Source organism: Chlorocebus sabaeus, chromosome 13 (genome assembly GCF_047675955.1).
Source record: "Chlorocebus sabaeus isolate Y175 chromosome 13, mChlSab1.0.hap1, whole genome shotgun sequence".
NCBI classification, from domain to species: domain Eukaryota; kingdom Metazoa; phylum Chordata; class Mammalia; order Primates; family Cercopithecidae; genus Chlorocebus; species Chlorocebus sabaeus.
In genome coordinates this window covers 55654967-55676211 of record NC_132916.1, presented here as the reverse complement: position 1 = coordinate 55676211, position 21245 = coordinate 55654967, and the positions used below count along the sequence as shown (strand labels likewise).

General features: G+C 38.0%; 1 protein-coding gene across 6 annotated transcripts in view; it reads right to left on the bottom strand.

Annotated features, from left to right (window-relative positions):
* Positions 1-21245, bottom strand: part of AKAP7 (A-kinase anchoring protein 7) — a 144679-nt gene that overhangs the window by 2852 nt on the left and 120582 nt on the right. The window lies entirely within an intron of this gene.

Sequence of the window (21245 nt, the reverse complement as noted above, 5' to 3'; positions counted from 1 at the left end):
ATGACCATTCAGTGCTCACTCTCCTCCCATCGAGCTGGGGACCCAGGAAAGAACAAGGTTGGAGGCAAAGAAGTCACAGGATGCTTGCACATTAAAATCAGCTCAGTTTTGGAAGACTACTCATGGGTTCCAGAAGACAAAGTCAGTGTTGCACTTCCATCTCTGGGTCTGGGACAGGCAGATACAAAGGGTGTGAGCTGGAAGATGGACACTACTTCCCATACTCACATATAATAGGGATTGAAGAACAGAAGCAGGTAGGCCAAGGGTGAGAACTGGCCCCCAACCTTGTTTCAGAGCCCCCTACTTGTACGTAACACCCATCAAGACCAACCGTGCTTATAACCATCCCCATAATTCCTAGCAACATCCCAAGCAGAAGAGAGGGTGGGATAAGACCCATCTAGAAACACTAATAGTGGGAACCCTTAGCAACTGCCTTCTCAAATACGGCAATATGGCACCCCAGACCCATGATCAGAAGTCCAAGATAGAACACCTGCGGTGCAAAATATGTTTAGAATTGAGTAAATGTCAACTCAGTAATAACTAAATATAACTTGCTAAATAATACTATTAAAGTAAAGAAATTCATAATGCATTTACTATTAAAGTAAAGAAATTCATTGGTAACGTCATCTTGGGTGGCAAGTTAAGACTTCGTTTATCAGAGGTAATGAATATATTGCCTAATATTTAAGGATTTTATTTCAATCTTATAACACGGTGTTTATACTCTATAGACAATATCTCCAAATGAATGTGGAACTGTTTGTATAATTACTCTTCCCATTTAAAAGGGAAAACTCCAACTGCAAATGAAGGAATACTTTTTAAGTACCCTCCAAAACACTACACTGTAAATGACTGTCTACATCTGCCATCCTACTTGTACTCTGTATCAAGGCCAGACATTGCACCCTGGGGGCTGTTCCTGAATCTAGTCAGCTTTCTCATCAGCAAGATGACGGTTGAATCTGAGTCTAATAAATGGCTCAACCTCCAAATCCCTTTGGGGTCTAATGTTTCATGATTCTGTGATTTCTACTAGTCCACAGTGAAGTGTCCCTATTATCTTTTTTTTTTTTTTTTTTTTTTTTTTTTTTGAGACGAGTCTCGCTCTGTCGCCCAGGCTGGAGTGCAGTGGCGCGATCTCCGCTCACTGCAAGCTCCGCCTCCCGGGTTCACGCCATTCTCCTGCCTCAGCCTCCCGAGTAGCTGGGACTACAGGTGCCCGCTGCCACACCCGGCTAATTTTTTGCATTTTTAGTAGAGACGGAGTTTCACCATGTTAGCCAGGATGGTCTCGATCTCCTGACCTCGTGATCCGCCCGTCTCGGCCTCCCAAAGTGCTGGGATTACAGGCGTGAGCCACCGAGTCTGGCCTCCTATTATCTTAAACACAAGAATCTTCCTACAAAAAGCTAATTTTGGCCAGGCACGGTGGCTCATTACTGTAATCCCAACACTTTGGGAGGCTGAGGCAGGTGGATCACGAGATCAAGAAATTGAGACCATCCTGGCCAACATGGTGAAACCCCGTCTCTACTAAAAATATAAAAATTAGCTGGGCGTGGCAGCATGCACCTGTAGTCCCAGCTACTCAGGACGCTGAGGCAGGAGAACCACTTGAACCCAGGAGGCAGAGGTTGCAGGGAGCCAAGATCGCGTGACTACACTACAGCCTGGCGACACAGTGAGACTCCATCTCAAAAAAGAAGAAAAAAAAGTGAATTTTCCCTTCTGACATCTTATTTTCGTTTATGCTGTTACTATAATTTGAGGCAGTCAAGCTCAAAACAAGATTGTAGCCATCTTTGATGCCTTCCTTTCCCTCATTAACCCCCTTAATTACCAAGCTTTGTCAGTTGTGCTTCATGATTTCTCCCATCTTCAATGCGCCTGGTATAAAACCTCTAGATTATTATTTCTAAAACATCTCTTTCACTCTTTACAGGGAAATGTCTGTCTGTCAAGCCTTTCCAAAATTTGCCTTTCCAGCCTGATGGCCCACCACTGCACACCTCCACTGTCAGCTTCCAACATCTCCTCAGAGGCTTCCACACCATTCCCAATTTCGAGACGACCCTCCCTCTCTTTCAGCAATTAGAATCCCATCTACTCCATGAAGCCTTTCCTGGTTAGCTAATATAGTTTGAATTTGTGTCCCCACCCAATCTCCTGCGGAACTGTAATCCCCAATGCTGGAGGAAGGACCTGGTGGGAGGTAACGATCACAGAGGTGTGTTTCCCCCTTGCTGTTCTCATGATAGTGGGTGAGTGCTCATGAGATCTGGTTGTTTGAAAAGAGATCACCCTCTTTTCTTCCTCCTGCTGTGGCCATGTAAGATATGCCTGCTTCCCCTTCACCTTCTGTCATGATTGTAAGTTTCCTGAGGCCTCCCAAGCCATGCTTCCTGTACAGCCTGTGGAACCATGAGCCAACTAAACCTCTTTTCTTTATAAATTACCCAGTTTCAGGTATTTCTTTATAGCAATGCAAGAATGGATTAATACACTATCCTAGCTGTAACTGATGAGCCTCCACTGGACTCTAATAACTCTCACTGCATGTACAGTACATGGCCTTTTGGTCATTCATTGAACAATTGTGTACTGAAGATCTATAAGGATACAAAGCAGTGAGCAAAACAACATCCTACTGGTTTTTTTTTTCTTAATTTCTTTACAAATTATGAGAATTATTTATTAATGTACTTATTCAACATTACTGATTCAGTATCTGCTCTGCTAAAGACAGTCTTGAGTATAGAAATTATATCCTCGGCTTCTCAGTTATCTCTCCCTCTGCTAACATAGGACACCAATTACTAATCACAATAAGAGCTCAATACATTTTGTTAGTCAAGTGAATTGATGATTGAAGTCCTTGAAAGCAATAGCAACATTTAGAAATGCTTCTATCTTCCTATAAGGACAGCACACGAATGACCAGAAATTTAAATTTAATACTAAATTTAAAACATGAGCAGAGAACTCTGGAATCATTTAAATATCCATGTGAAAAATCTACCTCCACTTCACTTGATGAACCTGGTCAGTAAGACAAAATATCTGACCTATGGGACAAATATTAGCTACCTATAATAACTAACTAACTAACCAACCAATCAGAACAATAAATTTACAAGCCAATCTTCTAGATCTGTCCTGGACTCTGGCCTCCCTTTATGATTTCCATAAAGTATCCTCAGACTATGACCATTAGCCCAGGGGTGAGTCTACAGGAAGGCTTATCACAGAGCCCTGCAATAATGCAGCAATTCAAAAAACAGACATTTTCATTCCTGTGAGATCTCATTTGTGTTCCCACTTTTAGCAGACTTAATTCATATTAATTAAAAACACGGATCTTAAGATTAGAATTATGCTGTATTTTTCTTCTGCCAACTACCTGACAAGTATCTGTCTCTCTGAGTTCTCAGATAAATGGCTACACTCATTTTAACTGTAGCTCCTTCAACAATGGCAGTTCAACATGCTAGTGTAACATATACAAATTGTCTTTTGATATTCCAACAGAAGTACATATAAAAAATATTGCCAATGTAAGCAACACACTCTTGATAGGAATATTCTTTTTTGGACTACAGGGTTACTTAATATCCTACCTAATAAAATGACAGATTAATAGCCTTTGTCTTTGACACTGTTACTCTAGAAATCCCCCAGAATATCCTTGATCATTTTCTTAGGAGAATAGTAAAAATATAAAAGAAAGGTCAAGAAAACTCTTTTAAGCACACCAAACACAGCACTGGCCCTAAAAATACAGACTTAAGAAACTTTTCAATCAACTTCAAGTAAGCAATTCCACTTTCTGTAGGAGTTGTGGCATCATTCACCCAGGGTCTGTACCTATGATTCCATTTTGTTTATATTAACCTGAGATCTCTGATACCAAATCAATACAGGGATGGAATTTATATCTGTGGTTACTGAAAAGAAAATAAATAACTCCTTTGTGGTAGCAAAAATATTTTACACCTACTGAAAAAACTGAAGGTCAACATTAATGTGCTTCAGCTGGTCTTATGTGTGAGTTGACCCAACACAGCTTAACTGATGTCACAGGAAGGGCTCCAGAAACCATCACCACACCCTACCCACTGCCAATATCTAGGGGCCCATTTGTCCTGAAAGAACAAATCAGGCTAATTTTTTGGAAAAGGGAACAAAGAAAAATGTTCATTACAATACAAGATAGAGTGCAACCATGTTAAAATAATAACATTCAAACACTAAACATGAAAACATTAAAAGCTCTCACTTGCTCACATCCTAACTATCAAAAACTTCATTTGGTATCTGAACGAAGGCTTCCTAAGCATCCTCCCCTTCACTGGAACTTCCTGTTCCCAATGCATAAGGGTTAGAAGTGGATTTTTTTTTTTTTTAACTGAGCTTACCTTTTCATTGGTCCATCTAACTAAAAAGAAGCACTAAATATAGATCTGTAGGCTATTCAAAAAGTTAGGATGGCACACTCAGCTGCCTTGCACACTACCTGCAAGTGATGCGAGGAAGGAAAGATCAGGAATCATCCTCAACTGTACATTTCAACTGACACTGTCCTGGGACCTTTATTTGCCAAAAGTATTAGCTGCAGTACCCCAGGAAACAGAGTTCCTGCAAATACAGCTCCCTCCTCTCGCCAAAAACCAAAACTCACCCCCAACATATACACACCAGAAAATTTTATAATTAAAACACTAAAACTATATTTTAAAACCTTTTCTGTAATATAAATTTCAAAAGGGAAGGAACCATGCCTTTGTAAGGTGTATTCTGGATTCAGTAGCACAGAATAAATGTAAAAATGATGTTGCTGTATGTACAAAAGGACATCCCCACAGGGGTTTTAGAGACCACTACACTGTATGTCCCTCCACCCAACCCCACCCTCATCATTTTTACACTGGGGATGGTAGGGGTGGAATGCAGCTAAACTGAAAATCAAGAGTAGCCTTGGGAGAAGAAACAAAGGGGAGATAAAGTCTCAACAGGCATTTGGCTTCCAGTCTGAGTGGGCTGGGGTGGTGATTCCAGTCTCAGCCAAAGTGTCATAACGACAAATGTTATAAACCCTTCAGGCCTTTTGTAAACACAGCAGGTGCTGGCACATTCAGAGTCTTCATTTCTTTCCGCTGTTCCCCAAGATGCTGTCTGAAGCCAGTCCCTTGATCCACACATCCTTGTAGGAATCCCCAAACCACATGGTTCAGGATGATCCCTATGACTTGTGCCCTCCACATGGCTCCTCATATGGTCACATCAAAGATGGCGGCAGATATGTGATGGACGTTTGTAGGCCACGCAGCCTACCTAAGAACCCTCCTGCTTACCCTTTCCTGATATCCCAGAACAGCCCCTTAGAGACTTTTCTCTGTCAGTCTGTGACATCAGTTCTCTGACTCTATATTATGATTCTCATTGCTACCTATATAATTTCTGCAGATAGCTGTCATTTCTTACTGGAAATCTTAGAAAATACTGATGGTGATATGACAGAACTCCTAATGTTGTTTGCAAGGAGAGAAAAGCAAAATATACCTTCAAGTTTGAAATCAAATGCTGGCGTTTTCTATCTGCACAACCTTGTCCGTGACCTCTCTAAACTAAAGTTGGGGTATCATGGGGATGACAATATATACATTGCATTGATGTTATAAGGATTAAATATTATGTATGAGAAGTACCTAAAATGGTGCCTGAAACATAGCAGGCTAGGCTCTCAAAATGTAGGTTATGATTAAATCTGAGTTCAACTTATTTTAAAAATAATATGCCCAATACCTGCTAAATGCCAATTATTTGTTTGTTCAATGAACACTTTAGTGAGCATCTATTATGTACCGCTATTAAGTATGTAAAAATGAATAAGATACAGTCTCTGACCACACACAAGTCAGTCTAGGAGGATGACCTAGATAATTGCAATAATGATTGCAAAACTATAGGTGAAGTGCTATAACAGAATACACTCAAGGTCTAGTGAAGTTGGGATGGGATAAAAAGGTAAGTTTTAAAGGAAAGGCATTTCAGGTCAATGAATAAGAGATTCTAGGCATGGAGGCAGGGATGATGGAGGGGTAGGGAGGTTTCCAGACATAAGAAGGGCATAAGTATGTGCACAGAAGCATGAGAAAGCATGATGCATTGGAGTACTGGAAGTATTCCATATTGCCAGGACAAAGAGTTCAGAGAGTCATGGGTGAGGTGAGGATGGCTTCGGGGGAAAGAAAGCTAGAAAACAGGTAGGGATAAAGGGACCTATGTACCATGCTATAGACTGAAGAGGGGCACATATAGGGGCAGAGAGCTGGGGGCGGTGGCATGCACCTGTAGTCCCAGCTACGCAGGAGGCTTGCTTGAGCCCAATAGTTTAAGTCCAGTCTGGGCAACATAGTGAGACCACATCTCTAAAAACAATAGAGGGAGGTTTTGCAACAGACAGAAAGAGAAACAATGAGGATGTGAACCATGGTACATGCAGTAGGAAAGTGAAGTACATATTACAACAAGAGTTAAATAGGAATACTAAACCATGGAACCATTTTAATTAGGGAAGGAAGATAAGGAAAGACAGGGGGAGTGCAGAAAATGAATGTAGAAATAATGGCCAAAAATGTTTGAAATTCCACAAAAATTACATACCCTTTGAGTTTCTTGATACTACATATCGAGAAACTCAAAGAATCCCAAGAAATGTGATTCTTGAGAAGAAATATGAAGTACAAGAAATGTGAAGAAAATCACACCAAGGAATATCATGATCAAATTTCTGAAGAACAGTATTAAAAGAAAATCTTAAAACAGCCAAAGAAAAAAGAAGCATCATGTACAGAGAAATAAAGACAAGAACGACAGCAGACTTACTCATCAGAAACAATGCAGAAGACAACAGTGCAACATTTTAAAGTACCAAAAGAAAAAGAAAAGGCAACAAAGAATTCTTTACCCAAAAATATTATCTTTCAAAAATGAGGGTGAAGGATGACTTTTTCAGACATACAAATACTAAATGAATTCATCGTCAGCTGACCAGCACTAGAAGAAATGTCAAAGAAAAAAACCTGAGGCAGAAAGAAAATGATACTAGACAGAAATTTAGATCTACTCAGAGACAAAGAGAGAACCAAAAACTGTACATATGTAAGTAAAAATAAAAGACTTTTCCTCATTTTTAATTTCTTTAAAAGAGAAAGAACTGTTTTAAGTGGGTATTATAAAATATGTAGAAATAAAACTTATGGCAACAATAGCACACAAAGATTGGGAGGGGGAAAATGCAAATAACTGTAAGGTTCTTCTGTTAAACATGAAGTGGCATAATATTATTTGAAGGCAGATGTGTATTTTAAAACCCTACAGTAACCACTAAAGTAAAAACAAAAAGAGGCACAGTAAATAAGCCAATAATGGAGATAAAATGGAGTAATAAAACTCCTTAATAAAAAATAAGGCAGTAAAAGAGGAGAAAAAGCAGCAAAGAACAGATGAGACAAGTAGAAAACAACTAGCAAGGTGGGAGATTTAAACTCACTCATATTGATAATCGTATAAAACATAAAATGGCCTAGACACACCAATGAACAGTCAGAGATTATTGATTTGGATTAAAAAATCATAATCAACTATGATGTCTACCAAAAAAAATCCAATTCAAATATGAAGAGACAGGAAGGTTAAAGTTACTAATACAGAAAAAGATATGCCACACTAATGCTAATGAAAAGAAAGCTAAAGAATCAATAGCAGGCAAAGCAGATTTCAGAAAAAGTAGTACCTGGAAGAGGTATTATATAATAATGAGGGAATCAATTCTTCAAGAGGGTGTAAAAATCCTAAATGCATATATGTCTCATAACAAGAGCATCAAAGCACCTGAAGCAAAAACTGATAGAACTAAAAGGTTGATAGATGATACACAATTACAGTTTGAGATTTCGAGACCATTCTCAAGAGTTGATAAAACAGAAATTCTGTGAAAATACAGAAGACATGAACTACAGTACTAACCAAATCCACCTAACTGAAAATTATAGAACCCTCCACCCAACAGAACACACTTTCTTTTTAGTGTATAGAAAACGTTTGCCAAGAGAGATCACATTCTAAGCCATAAAACAAGACTCAATAGTTAAAAATACTGAACTCATCCAATGCATGTTTTTGATCCACAATGGATTCAAATAAGAAATCAGTAACAGAAAGATACCCTGAGAATCCTTTAGTTATTTATATTTAAACAATATTTCTAAATAATCCATGAATCAAAGATGAAACCAAAAGAGGAATTAGAAAATATTTAACTTAATGTAAATTAAAACAAAACATACCAAATTTGTGGAATGCAGCTAAAGCTGTACTTTGTACCACTAAGTGCTTATATTAGAAAATAAGAAAAGGTCTCAAGTCAGTTATCAAAGCTACCACATTGAGAACATAGGAAGAGAGGACCCAGTTAACCCCAAAGTAAGCAGAAAGAAGGAAACAATAAAAATAGTAGCAGAATGGAATAGAAAACAGATAAACAGTAGAGAACATCAGTGAAACCAAAGGCTAATCCTTTGAAAAAAAATCTATAAAATTGATAAAGCTGTATCCAGACTGATCAGGAACAAAAAAATACAAGATGTATATTGCCAATATCAGGAGTGGGGGCGGAAACATCACTATCAATTATACAAACATTAAGAGGATAATCAGGAAATATAAACAATTGTATGTGAAGAGATGCAACAAACTAGACGAAATGGGCAAATTCCTTAAAAGACACAAACTATCCAATTGCATTCAAGAAGAAATAGGTAACTTGAATAGCTCTCTACTTAATTTAAAAATTGAAAGTATAGTTAAAAATCTTTCAACAAAGTAGCCCAGATGGCTTCATTATTAGTAAATTCTACCAAATATTTAGGAAGAAATTTTACCAATCCATACTCTTCCAGAAAATAGAATAGGGAACACCCAATTACCTACACCAGACAGAGTGAAAAGATAAAATTACAGACCAATATTCTTCACGGAGACACAAAAATCCTTAAGAAAATTTTACCAAATCAGTATAGCAATATATAAAAACGATAAGGCACAAACTAAGAGAAGTTTATTCTAGAAATGCAAGAATAAATTAACATTTGAAAACTGGTCTATATAATTTCTATACCAAAAACTAAATAAGCAAATACGATCATTTAAATACATTCAGAAAAGGAATTTAACAAAATTCAAAGAAATTTAACAAAATTCATACTCACTCATGATAAACACTCTTAGCAAACTAGAAACAGAAAGAAATATCCTTAGGCCAAAAGGGCCTCTATGAAAACCACCAGCTAACTGCATACTTTACTGGTCAGCTAACTTCAGACTTACTGGCAAAAGTCTGAATTATTTCCCCCTAAAATCAGGAACAAGATAAAAATGTCTGCTCTCACCACTGCTGCCCAGCATTATACTGAAAGTCCTAGCCAGTAGAAGTAGGCAAGGAAAAGAATAAAAACCTCTTCATCAAAAAAGAAGTAGTAAAATTGTCTTCATTTGCAAATTACATCTTCATCTATCCGGAAATCTAAGGATTCTACAAAAATGTGTTTAGCAAGGCCACAAGATACAACCACTGTATTTAAAAAACTGTATTTCCTATACTATCCACAAATAACTGAAAATTGAAATTTAAAAAGTGATTTTAATAGCATAAAAGATTAAATACTTAGAGTAATTCAATAAAATGTATGCAACACCTGCATACTGACAACTATAAAACTTCCTGAGAGAAATTAAAACCTAAATAGAGAAATAAACTATAGTCATGGATCAAAAGATGTCAGTGCTCCCCCAGTTGCTCTATAGATCCAAATCAGTATCTATTAAACCCAACAAGGCTTTTTAAAATAAAAATTGGTAAGTTGACTTTAAATTTACATGAGGCTGGGTGCAGGGGCTCACACCTGTAATCTCAGAACTTTGGAAGGCCAAGGCAGGAGGATCACTTGAGGCCAAAAGTTCCAGATCAACCTGGGCAACATAGCAAGACCCCACCTCTACAAAAAATTAAAAAATCAGCCAGGCATGGTGGCATGCGCCTGTAGTCCCAGTTACTTGGAAGGCTGAGGCAGGAGGATCGCTTGAGCCAAAATATTTCTGAACTTAGCCAAAATATTTCTGAGCTAAAAGATGGTGAATTGTTGAATAAATTCTTTGTGTGGAATCTGAACGCCAGTGATGAGGCTATAGTGTCTTTTCTGAGGGAACCTGTGGCAGAAGTGAATGGGATTTTTGATACCGCATTCCAAAGTCACTGAACAAAGCCTTATGGAAGGCAGGGAAGTTGACCAGTCCTGGGGCTTTGCTCTTTCAGTGACAGGAATCAAGTCCCTCACAGATCCCTGACTAAAAGCAATGGTTGCACTGTGGCAACACTGGAACTATATGTAATTTAGTTTAGGACACATTAGACACACTACAATGCTTTTCTAGTTTTTGGTAGAGGTGTATTTCAAAGTAACTAGCATTTTTTACACATCTATGTACATATTCGTGGCCTTGTCTGACTTTAAAAGAGAACTTTTTTATTCTAAACAGACTCCATATGAACGGTTATCCTGTCATTTGACTCATGTGTCTCTACTTTTCCCATTTGTAATTTGTAAAATGTTCTCTTATGATCATCATGTATTTTGTAAATAATGAAAAGTATTTGGTAAAAAAAAAAAAAAAAAAAAAAAAAAAAAAAAAAAAAAAAACCAAGGCTGCAGTGAACTATGATGGCACCACTGCACTCCAGCCTGGGCAAGAGAGCAAGATTCCATCTCTTTAAAAAATAAAATTTTATGAAAATGTAAAGGAACTCGAAAAGCCAAAAAGTTTTTAACAAGAAGAACACAATTAGAAGACTTACACTTCCTGATTTCAAGACTTACTTTGAAGCTACAGAAATAGAGACAGTGTGGTATTGGCATAAGTACAGACATATAGATAATAAAACAAAACAAAAATCCACAACTAGACTCACACACGTATGGCCAATTAATTTACAACAAAGGAGCCAAGGCAATTAAAAAAGAATAATCTTTGCAAGGAATGGTACTAGAATAATTATATATCCATATGCAAAATAAAAAACCTCAACCCTTGTCTCACACCAATATAAAAATTAAAATGAATCACAGACCTAATATGAGAGCTTTATAAGTATAAGCTGTCTAGAAGAAAACACAGAAGAACTTCTTAGTGACCTTGGATTTGGCAAAGATTTATTAAAGAGGACAACAAAAGCACAAACTTTAAAAAAAGAGGTAAATTGAACTTCATCAAAATGTAAAACATTTGCTCTTTTCAGGACCCTGTTAGAAAACAAAAGGCAACCCACAGCCTGGGAGAAAATATTTGCAAAATTTATCTATTAAGGAACTTATAGCAAGAAAACAAAAAGAACTCTTACTACTTAATAGGAAGAAAAGCAACCAAATACAAAAATGGCCAAAGGAACTGACAAGTTTTTTTTCACAAAATAAGATATACAGATGGTTGATAAACATGTAAAAAGACACTCAACATTTTTAGTCATCAGACAAACTAAAGTCACAATGAGACACTACTACTCACCTGACAACATGACTGTCAATTAAAAAGACAGACAATACTAAGTGTTGGTGAAGATGTGAAGCAACTGGAACTCCTATTGCTGGTGGGAATGCAAAAATGGTAATAGCCACTTGGTAAAAACAGTTTAGAAACTTCTTATAAAAAGTTGACCATATTCTTACAATGCAAACCATTAATCTATTTCTAGCTAGACTTGAAATCAAAGAAAATGAAAGCATATACTCACATAAACACCTATACATGAATGTTTGTAGTAGCTTTATTCATAATTATCCCAGACTAGAAACAACTCAAATACTCTTCAACTGGGGAATGAATCAATAAGCTGTGGTAAATCCACGCAATGCATTAGTACTCAGTACAAAGTAATGAAATACTGATACAGGCAACAATACAGATGAATCTAAAACATGTTGTGTGAAATAAACTAGATTCAAAGGGTTACATGCTATATGATTTCATTTATATGACATTCTGGAAAAGGAAAAACTAACTGCAAACAAACCAGCGGTTTCCAGGGGTAGCTGTAACAGGAAGTGTTGACTATAAAAGGGCATGAGAGAATTCTGGAGAGTGATGGAACTGTTCACAGTCTAGATTGTGGTGCTATGACTCTGTGCTGATTACAACTGACAGACTTATACACAGTGAATATTACTGTATGTAAATTATACCTCAATGAAAAAACATTATTAGGAACAATGTATTCCCTCTGATGAGGGACAAGTTCAGCCTCTATTGGGATCAACCAGTGAACTGGATGAATGGACTAGTGCCCTGTCACTCTGCAATTAGCATGTGGCTAGTAATGATGATGGCTTTCTCAGCCCCTGTTTTGACACATCTCAACTGTAATATCTGTAATCTCTCACAGCTGCAGGCCTCAGATTCTCAGTTGCTTTCCTTCTGAATCATATTTTTCTGTGTGCTTCATACCAAAATAGGAAAAATAATTTCCACTGAAATAGACTGGGGTGGTTTCTGGGCATAAATACGACTCAAATAAATTGTTTTAATTCTCCCCTTCAGTATATCAGACAGGTATCATCTGCTCCAATCTGCTCAGAGAGTACAAACTAAGTTGGTACCCAATATTCTGACTGACATGTGATCACCCTTACTCTGTTGTTTAAATCTCTTTCAGAGGGGCACGATGCTCATGGCAGTTTATTTTGCTGACTGGGTTTGCCTTGTCTTGTTTGTAGGTTCCCATTTGCTATTCCATATCATAAATTGTTTTCTACTGTATGGTAACCATGGTGTTTTCCTCCCCGAATTTTGGTTCCTATATTTGTTCAGGTTGGAATGTGGGGATGACTCAAGATCCCTGACTGGTTGCTCAAGACCACTCCAAGTCATTTTGTGCAAAACTGATTGAGAAGTGCAGTTCTGAGTAGTGATAAAAGTAGTATGCATTCCAGACCGGGCACAGTGGCTCACGCCTGTAATCCCAGCACTTGGTGGATCACCTGAAGTCAGGAGTTCGAGACCAGCCTGGCCAACATGGTGAAACCTTGTTTCCACTAAAAATACAAAAATTAGCCAGGCATGGTGGCACATGCCTATAATCCCAGCTACTAGGGAAGCTGAAGCAGGAGAATTGCTTGAACCCAGGAAGCGAAGGTTGCAGTGGGCCGAGATCAGGCCACTACACTCCAGCTTGGGGGAAAGAGTGAGTGAGACTCTGTTTCCAAAAAACAAGTAGTACTCATTCCAAACACAATTCCTGGTCCACAGGAGTGTCAGCAGAAGTATGGCTATCATTGAAAAATTATTTTTATGACAGAGAAGAAATAAATATAGTTTCAAACATGTCAAAAGCATACATTTTCAAATAATCATGCTTTTGTAGAAAAATGAGGAAATCAGAAAATGAAGGACTCCTTAGAATCTAAATATTATTACATTCATGTAATTTCTTACCATGTATTTTAAGAGAGCATTAAATAAAACTTAGAAGCATGACTAACTGGAATTAATTTTTACCTATTTGGCCAACACACCTGCTCATGAGAATACAGACTTTTCTTTATAGGCTGATTATCCTAGGCTAGGAATTGATTTGAGCAGAAATAAGGTCACTTTCCTGTTCTGAAGGCAACGTTCACCAATGTAGGTCGGCAGAATAAATGTTGCCATTAATGTAATCTAGTAAAATAAATCATAAGTTGCAGATATCACTTTACCTCTTTTTTAAGCAGTAAGGACACACCAAAATCAGAAGGTTTCGCAGGCTGAGAATATTCCCATGATGCCAACTCAATAACAGAAGTAACAGGAACACTTTTTTCCACTTGTTCAGGTAACACTTCATATTTTCCAAAGTATTTTCAGAAACATTATTTCATTTGGTTATCACAGAAACCTTAAGAGGTAAATTAAGTATCATTCTTCCCATTTGCAGGTAGGAACAATGAGACTTGTATAAATTGCCTATGATCACATAGCAGTAGTGATGGAAACTGATAATTTCCTCACTAGGAATTAGGAAGCTCTTAATTCATCCAAGACACCTACCCCTGGGCAGATATACTTCACAGTGCTCTCATCCTGGGAAAATGAAAGTATACAAGAGAGAAATATTATGTGAGAAATAGCACATAATTTAATGATTGGTCAATTAGAAAACAGAAAATTGAGAAGATTTCATTCTTAGCTTGAAATGTCCAATACTAAATAATGGTACTGATTAATGCAATACAATTACTTCCTCCCTCCCTCCCTTTCTTCAAATAAATACAAGTTCTCCCTCCCTTTCTCCCTTCTTCCCTTCCTTCCTTCCCATGCTTTCATCTTTCCCAAAGTATTCACTGAGCATCCTCTTCTGTGATAAGCATCATGCTATAAATACAGAAATGAATCTGACATGGGCCTTGCCTTCAGGAAACCTGCAATTCAGTACAGGTAGAAACACATTAAATAAATAAGAGATCATGAATGCTCTCAAGGAAAGATGTATGATATAGAAGGGTACACAAAGTAAGACAGTGGTGAATTCCATCTAGGGGAAAATATTTCAAAAAGTGTCATGCAGGAGGTGATGTTTGAGCTGGATCGGATAGAATGAATATCTCTCAGGTGGGCCAGGGAAGAGTTAAGACCAGCTTGGCTTGTTTTATAGCAGCAGAACTTGCTCTGGTAAGTTAACTGATGAGGTGGGTGAGAGGAGAATGATGAGGCTGGAAATATATGAAAGGGAGTGAATCTGAAAGCTTCAGGGGGACACACTAAGGAGTCTACATATCAACTATTTCTCAAGCACCTACTATGATCAAATTGCACTTCCAGATTCTGAGACATATACAAATTCTTAAGGCTTGTCTTCAAGGTTGCTTATTTCAACCTGTGAAATATAATGTTAAAGAAAATTCGACTTTCAGAAAACTGCTCATGTTATAAAATGCAAGCTTCGGTCTCAGAACATTCCTATTATTTCATGGGAAAACACAAGATATGTCATTGACTAGTGATGCTGCTTCATTTTATCTTTGGTGCCAATATCCAGTCATTATGCTTAGCTAGCAGGCCTAAAATGTAAACAAAACTACAAAGTGACCAAGAGCATCACAAATACTTTAAACATCACAGGGTGAAAACATTATATGAAAATATTTTTTCATAATATTTTTAAAAATTATTCAAAATTAGCTCTGCAATCTTTAACTCAGCTGACTAATCCTAAACCAAACGCTTTTTAGATGAGTGTGTAGAATATGGTTTACTCTGTGAATTTTTCTATCTAATTATTCAGCTAACAAACATAAAATAGGTTTAACTGCCACTGTTTCTCTTTGAAGTCTGAACATGAAACTCCAGGTACACAGAAATATTTGGTCAGTACATCTTGCTTGTGAATACTAATCAATCTGTCAATCAAGTGTATCAGGAATTATAAAAGTAATAATAATGGGTCAAATAGAGAGAGTGTGATGCTAAAGAGAACTTGAAGTTGATTAATCATTAAAACAAAATCAAAAGAAAGGGTCATCTTTGGCCAGTCTTTCTAGAAATATCATAAAAATGAACAGAGAGACAGAGCACACTGTTTAAAAAAAAAACAAAACCCTGAAGCTTGGTGACTTCATAAATTTATTGCTTTAGCTTCATGAGGAATGACTGAAGAAAGTAATTTAGGATATTTCTTTTCTCAGTGGCCTACGATTATCAATTTACAAGAGGCTCCAAAAAGTATTCAGACAAAAACTAAATTGTTTTAAAGTTCTCTTTGGTGATGTCTACTGTTCATTAAAGTTCTTTGAATATGTAAATTCTTACTGTAGGAAGTGAAACTAGCATTGAAACTTGTTGAGTAATAGTACACTGATGACATGTAAATATAAATTAATTTGACCCATCAGTTGACATTGCTTCTCAAGCTCTTGATCTCCACATGTGCACGAACTACTCCCAGGCAAAGGAATTTCAGTTCTCTGTGGGGAACAAGCGCAGGTGTACCAGGGTAGACTAAGAACAGTCACTAGCATGCTGGACTTCCCCCACAGGCCACCATAAAGGCAAGATTAATTTCTGTAGGGAAAGTAGGGAACCTACATGATGATTAGAAGGAGGAGGTCAGAGACAATCCCAGTCTTGTCCTCTACAATGTCCCACTGTTCCTTCCAGAAGAGTAAGCCAGAGTTGGCCCCACTGTGGCTGCTGAGGGTCTCTTCCCAGGATCTCTGGAGGTGAGAGGCTGTGTTCCTTCACCACCAGCTGCTTCCAAGACCTAGTGCCCTGCCCATTAAGCCCCCAAACTTTGCACACTTGTATTTTCCAACATGTATTATTTCTTTACTTAGTTGTGACAATTATATGTATGGATCCTTTTAGTAAAAATGAACCTATGTCATACTACGCATCTATTATGTGCCTGGGTTTTTCCCCCACACACTGAAGTCAAAAAGCTTTCTATTGCCATTCCTTGACAAACAAGAGTCAGAGAAGCCACGAGACTCGCCCAAGTCTACAAAACTAAAAACTGACAAAGTGAAATGTAGACCTATGTGGCTCCAAAACATCACACTTTTGCCATTATAAACCATAATGCTGCTCCACATCTGACAAATGGAACTGTATTTCTATGATACCTTCTGTAATTTTTTTGTTCTAAAATGAGACTGCTAATCAGAAACTATTTATAGTGCTTTCTCTTGAGTTATAGGGTCAGGATTACCTGGGCTGGAATCCTAGCTCCCCAACTCCCTGCTCGGTATCCCTGTGAAAGTTGCTCAGCCCCTCTATGGCCCACTTTATTTTGTAAGCCAGGGAAAACAGTTCTATACCACAGGGCTGCTGTGAAAATTAAGTAAGAAAATAATACAAAGCCGCTTGAAATCCCAGCACTTTGGGGAGCTGAGGCAGGCAGATCACCTGAGGTCAGGAGTTTGAGATCAGGCTGGCCAACATGGCGAAACCCCATCTCTACTAAAAATACAAAAATTAGCTGGGTGTGTTGGCACATGCCTGTAATCCCAGTTACTCAGGAGGCTGAGGCATGAGAATCGCTTGAACCCGGGGGGCAGAAGTTGCAGCGAGCCGAAATTGCGCCACTGCACTCCATCCTGGGCAACAGAGCAAGACTCTGTCAGAAAGAAAAGAAAGAAAGAAAACAAAGAAAAAAAAGAAAAGAAAAGAAAAGAAAAGAAAAGAAAAGAAAAGAAAAGAAAAGAACACAAAGCACTTAGCATCATGCATGGCCTATAGTATAGCAATCAATAAAATGAGCTATTAATATGGCTTAGATGTTGGTCCCCTCCAAACCTCATATTGGAATATAGTCCCCAGTGTTGAAGGTGGGGCCTGATAGGGGTATTTGGGTCATGAGGCAGATCTCTCATAAATGGCCTGGTGCTGTCTTCATGATAATGAGTGAGTTCACACCCTAAGTTCATGTGAGATCTGGTTGTTTAAGAATGTGGCACTTCTCCCCAGTCTCTCTCTTGCTCCTGCTCTTGCCATATGATGTGCCTGCTCCCACTTCACCTTTCGCCATGAGTAAAAGCTTCCTGAGGCCCTCACCAGAAGCAGATGCTAGCACCATGTTTCCTGTTCAGAGTGCGGAACTGTGAGCCAATGAAAACTCTTTTCTTTATAAATTACTCAGTCTCAGGTATTCCTTGATGGCAACACAAAAATGGCCTAACATAGCTATTATTATCACCATTTTGATTTAAATGAAAGAGACACTGTGACCCTCTTTCAAGTTAGAAGGTTATAAGACTATTTATTTATGATCTTCCTGATAAACATCTCTGTAAGCAAACATAATACAGGAAACTTACCCACTTCATACAATATATTTATTGAAACAATGTTGAAATAACTGTAAACAATAATTTTATGCACTGTTCTATACAGCTAACATTTATGTTCTTTTGCTACTAAATGATATTACATGATAGGCAAAGAGAAGAGCTACTCCTAGTTATGCTTGCAAAAGGCTTCCAGCAGACATAAAAACAGACCACAGCAGAAATAGTGTGATACATACGGTTTTGTTTCTAGATGCACCAATCAAGCTCAGTTTATATGCAACTTTCCAAGTACTATCTACCTGAGAACATGTGTTAAGCACTTGTGGTAAACGCCACAATCATCCACGGTCTCAGCTTTGCTCTCACCTTCCTCATACAATCAATACATACTTTCAGTCACAGGGCTGCTTTCCATCCAGTCATTCCTTTTTGATTAAATCCCCAAAAGATTGGATATAATTAATGGCATAAAAAATAGAGCCAAAGATACACTCTGAGTAAAAATCAGGACCCAAAGGAAACACAAATTATAATAGCAAGTAAAGAACACGGGGAAATACAAATCATGAGGTGCAAATCCCCACAGCCAAGTTTTGGGTTCTGAGCTTCTCAAAATTCAGAGTGAAATGGGATGCACGGTGGTTCTCATTGCCAAGAGCCCAAAGCACACACCACAGTAGCTTAGATCAGAGTGGCTACTCCATTGCCGCCCCACTCCAGGGCTCTAGGCCACATCCACTTTACAACAGTCTGCCCCAAATCCCTTCCTTACCTACCCTCCACCCTTCTCTTATAAGAGTATCCACTGCACCTGTCCCCTTGGGTAACTGCTCCTCTCACATTCTCTCTGGCTCCAGTAGGGCTGTTGATCCAGAGCTACCACAGGTCCATATGATGCTCTGCATGGATCTTTCAAGAAGTGACCCTTCCTTAAGACACTTCATTTCCATCTTCTGGGGAATTTTCACAACAGCAGCTTTTGTTTGTATAGAAAGGCACTTTACACCATAACACACAAATTACAATGTCTTCAATGTGTATACTGCCTCACAGGTTGTGCAGTTTACAACCTGTACCTTTACTCAGATTTCATGTATGGGAATGAGGAGAGGGAAACTCATTTCCTTGAATGTCAAGCAGTAACAGTGTTCTCCAGAAATGCTGGAAGTCATATCCCCATCACTGAGTAAAGCCGGAGAGAGTGAGGACACAGAAGCTTCTGGAAGCCAGAGCCCTACCAGCAAGGGAACCTAAGAAGCTGAGAACAGAAGCTGAAAGGAGAGACGGAGAGGTGGTGTCCGTAAGTTGGTCTCAAGGTTGATCTCTACCCCTTTCATGTTGTTTGCATAGGTGAGCCATTAAAATTCCCCTTCGAATAAAAACTAGAACAGATTTGCCTTGATGTTTGCCACTTCCGGGCATCTATCTTCTCACTGCTTTGGCTCTACTACCCTTTTCTGTGTCTGCTGACTAGTTCTCAGATTCATCTAAGAATTCCTCAGACTTCAGAATATTCCAGCCACTGCTTTGGCCTCCTGACATCTGAGCCTTTGATCCCCTTTAAACCTGAAGCCGTGAGAACACAGCTTATTATTCTCAAATGCTAATCTCCACCTGGCTGCAGGTTTAACTCCAACCTAATTTGCTAACCTCTCCCTATATCATAGATTGACACTGGACATCATTAATGTGGATTGAGAGAACTGGCTTAGAAAAATATAAAAATACTATAACATTGCAGAACATGTGGTTAACAAACTTAGAAAGAAGAAATTATTTTTAAAGAATGTTCAAAACTATTGAAAGATTAGTTTTTAAATGATTTGTTCTTTTTAAGTTTGTTGAATTGATCTAGGTGAGAGTTTTCCTTGGAAACGTCTTATTAACAACTTGAATTATTGTAATATATCTTTCTTTAAAAATTATTTCTTTTGAAGTGGTCATATCTTTACACACTTTGTAAAAAAATTATGGAATTTTATCGTGAAAAATACATCATCTTAAAATATGGTTACTGTTTTTTGTCCCAAAAGAAATAAGAACATTGGCATAAACAAAATGCTTACCTTGGAACAATGGGGAAAAAAGATACTGCCAAAATGTAGCCAACAACGACGTGCCGGTTATTAAACCACTGCCTCTCAGCTCCAAGCCCACCCTTCCTTACTCAGGTTTATGATAACGGAGCTGGGACTCAGCTCACTTCTCCTTTGCCAGCTGGATCTGCTAAGTTCTGTCAAGAGGGGGAGCCAGAGAGAAATTGGACAGTTGCGCAAAGGGAACAGGATCTTGCCCTTTGCTATTTATTATTCTCATCAGGGTTGCCCCAACAACTGGTTCCAATAGCAGATGGCTCTAGTTTTCATCTTTTCCCTCACTCCTGGTATCAGCCTCACTGCATTCCCCGAGAGACAACAGCAAAGTTGGCCAATATCCCTTCCTCAAAAGCCAGAAGCCCAGCTTTGACGGTCCCTGTTCTGTGTTCTTGGGGCACCTTCTTGCAGACAGTAACCTCTCCTCAAAGGTCTGAGTCTCGGCTACGTGGGGGTCCTTCACATAAGTTAACCCAGCCTAAAAGTTACTATCTTTTCCCTCAGTATTGCCTTTCCTCCCTTTATTCCTCCAAAACTTCCTTAACTAATTCCCTACATCAAATTCTCTCTGTTAAAACAACTGGTGTAGTTTCTATTTTCTTGGTTAGATCCCAAATGATACAAACTACTTCTTTATTTCCCCCCACAATGTTTTATTTACAGAGGACTAAGACATGAACAACAGAGGCAGAGTACAAAGGAATAGCTATGAGCTTGAAGTTTTTCAGAAAAAAATGCATATTTCATGAACTTGATTCTCCATAAAACAATTTATGTCTTTCAATATTCAAATTTAACAGTTTTACTATATATTTTTAGGCTCTGTAAAATCTGTAAATCTGATTTTACACTGGAGGTTGAGTAGGTTAAGTACAGACAGTACTGGGTATATAACAGCATCTCAATGAATTTTTATGTTAAATTTATCAAACTAATTTTAGAGAAAATTAATTTAAAATAAACTTAAATTTGGACAAAATAGTTTCATAAAAATTTTATAAAGACAATAATACAATAGACATTACACCTTAGTTTACTATCTCTAGGATTCATTGGTACCAACTGCCAGCTGTTACCACCATTAGTTCAATAATTGGTATTTTATGTGGTACATAAGTGTTACAACAATGTATTTGAGCCCAAACTTGTATGTTATACTTCTATCTTAAAGCATATTTGTTGGTCTTAAAGTCACTAATTTAAAATAATATTTTTATTTTTTTTTGAGACAGAGTTTCACTGTTGTTGCCCAGGCTGCAGTGCA